Below are 5,014 nucleotides of genomic sequence, written 5' to 3' on the forward strand. Positions count from 1 at the left end.
ACCAACACCTGAGCTATGAAAGGAACTTGATTTGTTATTAACATAAGTTATAATCATGAATGCCTAACAAAATTTACATTTATTAGCATTAATCGAATAAGATAAGTGTTATTGTTATCTATAATTTATACAATTAACTTTCCTGTAGTTCGACTCTAGTCTTGCTGAGTTATTTATTACTTCAACACTCCTGCACTTGAAAAAAGACATCAATCTTTTGGTTGTGTCACTAGGAGTTAAATGTTTTTACCTAAGCATTGATATTGTCTTCAAATCCTTTGGTAACATTAATAATACTAATTTATTATAGCTTGTTAAGTTTATCAACCAACTTGACTTTAATGGTCTGTCATCCTATTTTCTATCTTGGAAATTAGGAATAGAAATCATGTTATTACATAAATAAATCCATCAGCCAATTTATGTAATGGAATAAGGTTCATTGTCATGTAACTTGTAGAAAAGGTGATTGAAGCACAAATTATGACAGGGTCTTATATTGAAAGCCATATATTCATTCCAAGAATTGTGTTTTTCATAAATGATGAAAAATGGCCATTCACAATCAAACAAAGATAGTTTCCTATCAGACCATCTTATGATATATGACAAAAAAAAAGCCAGGGGCAATCATTGATAGTCGTTAGAGCTTTTCTCAAATAACAAGTTTTCACAAATGAGCAATTATATGTTGTTTTAAAAAAAATCACATCGGGCTTAGAATAATCACATATGACAATAAAGGAAAAAATTTTGATTATGCAAAGAATATTGTCTATAAAGATGTCATAAGCTCTCTATCTAAAAGATGTTCTTTTGACACTTATTGGACAAGTTAAACCATTCGACAATGCACCTTAAGAAATTGTTTGCTATGTTTAGTGATCCTTTTAAAGGTTTAAATACCCTTTTTTTCCTTAAGACTATTTGTTTTGCTTACTTTATCTCTATCTCGATGTCCTTTCCACATTCTCAATTTCATTATTTATTCAATTGCATGATATCTTGCTCTATTAGATTCTTCTTATATTTTTTCAACGTGTGGTGTGATTCTAATTTATATTGATGAGCACGAAGTATTTAACTATCCATGTTTATGTAGGTCCATGACTAGCCCTATTCAAAACATTAAGAAGTTCCTTTTCTATCCATTAATAAGTGCAATAATTTATCATGTCTGGATAGCTAGGTTTGATGGATAACCTAATAATTTTAGGATTGTTTTTCTAATTAGGAACATCCATACTTTTTTTAAGAAAGAAAATAGCTCCATGCAATATTATTTTCTATAACAATCATGATCACATCATTCCATGTTAGCTTAGCTCTGTTTTACTGATTGAATGCTTTTAATATTTCATTCCCTATATCTTCTTTTTGGTCTTTTAATAAATAAAGAAATTGGTTATACTACAAGTGATTGTTTCATCTGTACACCTTTCAAATTTTATTTTGCAATATACGCTTATTTTTTATAGATAATGTTTTTTTATTTTGTAGTGTAAGGCAATTTAGGATCAACAAAAGCAATACATATTCCACTTTTCGGTGGTTCCATTGTTGAGGGTGAAAACTATGAGATGAAAGGATTCGACACTTATAAGAACATATCAAAAACATGGTGCTTGAAAATGTTGTCTTTGACTTGAAATCAGATAATTTTTTTTGCCATTACTCCTATTATCTCATTGATGCCAAGCCATTATTTCAGGTTGATTGACTTCTCACAAGTTCTTTCTAAAAAAAAAGGGATTTAGGATTCTCACATGTTTTTGAAAATACTGTCAGTTATTTTCCGCCAGTTAATAACTTTGTGTCTAATATATTTATTCAAAAAAAAAAAACACTTATGCCTTTCATTCCTTCTAAGATGTGCGTGGAAATATCAAGGCAATATAGCCACTTGAACAAATCCTGGAACGTGGCTAGATACTCAAGAAATAATATTATAAAATATACAGTTGGTTTTCACAACTGATTGGCTTTGTTAAATATTTATTTCTAATAAATCTTTTAAACTATGTTTTAGGGGTAATAAGTTGCGTGTTACTCTTTGGGACGACTTTTCTAGGAGCTTTAGTGTGGTTGCTCTGCATTAGCTCCCATCTCTAATCATTGCTATTTTTGCAAGATTCTGTTTCTCTGAGTGTTAAGGTAAATTGTGTCAAATTAAAAAAAAAAGCTCAAAATATCAATTCTCCCATCTCTAATCATTGCTATTTTTGCTAGATTCTGTGTCTCTGAGTGTTAAGGTTAATTGTGTCAAATTAAAAAAAAAAAAAGCTCAAAACATCAATTTTTCGTTTTAGTTTATTATTTTTTAGCCTTTGCATTTTTTTTCCTTCATAGTCTAACCACTATTTTAGAACAAAAATTAAGATATTTTTTATTCATAACATGTCAACCAAACCAAATTTAAGTACCATTGTTGTTTCACCTAGGTACTTTAGTTATGACATACCTAAAATACTAACATATAGGCATTAATAGGTCTTTCTTTCCTTATCAAGTGTTCTTTCGACACATATTTTTTAATTTTTATTGTTAACTCATAATTTTTCTCATGTTAGGCTAGCTTTGGCAAGCTCCCTATGAAGATCTATGTAGTTACTTCTTTTTTTTTGGACCCCATATAAGCAAAATGAGATAAGAAAAAAGATACAAAAAATATTGAAGAAAATACAAGAACAATCAGTGAGAAAAGTATACCAAAACACCTAAAAAATTGCCTAAGATTAGTTGAGGAGGACCAAATATGCAATATTAAAAAATTAGATTTTTAAGTGCTTAATTATAATTTTTTTCAGGTTAAATTGCAAGAATTGATTTTTTTAAGTCAATTTAGGCTTTAACTATAAGAAGTTAAAATCTAGGCTTTAATTGAAAAAAATTAAAACCTAGAGGCTAAAGTTAACTATATCAGGAACCAAATTGAAGAAACTAAAAATTGTTTAGTCAATTGAAAATCAAAATGCACAAATTCAGAATTAATGATAAAAAAAAGACGCAAATATAGGGGCTAGCAATTGCATTTTGTCAGGGATGAAATTGCAAAAAATTAAAAGTTTAGAGGCAATTAGTGGCGCAATTAAAAGAAACTAGAAGAACATGGACTCAATTTAAATTTGCAAATCCCAAATTAAAAACTCTAATCTCACCTTAACTACACATCATTCAAACTTAAAGAAGAGAAGGTGAGTGACATGCTGTTTGGTCCTCTGTTTTTGACAATTTTGATTTATCGGGTTGATAGCTTCAAATGAATAATGTAGAGCTATATATATTCTAACAACTTTAGGTGGATTCAGGCTACAATGACATCCAAATTTCTCCAACGATGCCTCGAAAGTAGTACTCAGTTAGCTCTAAAAGTTTTGGCTGGTCAAATAGGCAACTTCAAACACATTAATGTGGAGTTATAGGCCTCCAAATTAAGCAAGATTGGATTCCAATAAAAGATGTGCATTCCCTCTATCAACTTTAGGTTTTTACAAATGATGATAATATCAAAATTACTCTTTTGAAGCCTCAAAAGTTGGCAACTCGGTCAACTTTGACAGTTTTGGCTAGTCGTGTTGGTAGCTTTAAATAAATAAATACAGAGTTACAAACCTCCAAATTGAATGAAGTGTGATTAAAAGGAAAGATGTGCACACCCTCTACCAACTTTAGATGGTAGCAAGTAACAATGATGGCAGAATTGCTTAAGAGAAGCCTTGAAATTTAGCAACTTTGTAGGCTCTGATCATTTTAATTAATCGAGTTAGCAACTTCAAACAAATAAATATGGAAACATAAACCTCCAAATTAAGCCAGGTTGGATTCAAATGAAAGGTGTGCATCCCCTCTACCAATTTTATGTTGTACTAGTTGATAATAATGTCAGAATGTCTTCGACAAAGCGTTAAAATTGGGCAACGCAGTCGGCTCTAACAGTTTTGGCTAATTGAGTTGGCAACTTCAAACGAATGAATCTGGAGCTACAAACCTCTAAATTAAGTTAGGTTGTATTCAAATAAAAGATGTACATCCCCTATACTAACTAGAGGTGGTCTTGGGGGAAAATGACCCTATAATTTCTTCAATGAATCCTCGATAGTGAGCAACTTAGTCATCCATAGTTGAAATTGAATTAGGTAAAAAACCAACTTTCTTTTCTTGTATTCACATTCAAAGGCTTCTTATGGGTTCTTTTCAAGGGTTCACAACCCTTCCCTTAAGATTAAGGTCAAGAATGGATTCAAAATTCTCCCAAAAAAACTTATAAATACCCTTAAATTCAAAGTGAAGGGGATGAAAAAAAGAAAGGAAAATAGTTATTCTAGGTATCTTTCTAATCCAAAAGCAAGTACTTGTGGCATGTTTTAATTATTTGTAATTTGTTTTTTATTATATATTTATGTTTAGAAAGCATAACAAAGGGGTTTGGAATGCTTAACAAATGATGTTGCATTCACCTCTTTACTGCTGTGATGTTGACACAACCAAAAGATTGATGTCTTCTCCCAAATGCAGAAGTGTCGAAATAATAACAAATTCGACCTCTTATCTAAATAAAATGTCATTGATAAAATATTTTAAACGAGACCTCTACATGAAAGTTCTAGGAAAATTATCTCAACTTTTCAGGAAAAAAACTTTGTGATCATTTGGACTTCTAGAACTCAAGATATGGGTTGAACACTGTACAGTGTCTAGATTGGAGGACATATTCAAACTTCTTTATTGTTGCTACAATTTAGATTTGAAAACAGCTTTTTAACAATGATAATAACAAATATTAAGGTTAAAGGATCCACAAATGGTATTCCAAACAAGTATAGTATAAACTCTTATTACTCAAATGGAAACCACACACAAAGGAGGCTTCAATTATATTATAAATTGCTAACATAAGTACATTAGTTATGCTATTCGAAAAATGCTAATACTTGTAAATATTATCAGGCATTCACGATTATAACTTATGTTAACAACAAATCAAGTTCCTTTCATAGCTCAGGTGTCGGTTATA

The sequence above is a fragment of the Populus euphratica genome, unplaced genomic scaffold (assembly GCF_000495115.2).
Source record: "Populus euphratica unplaced genomic scaffold, PopEup_1.0 scaffold283.1, whole genome shotgun sequence".
Taxonomy (NCBI): domain Eukaryota; kingdom Viridiplantae; phylum Streptophyta; class Magnoliopsida; order Malpighiales; family Salicaceae; genus Populus; species Populus euphratica.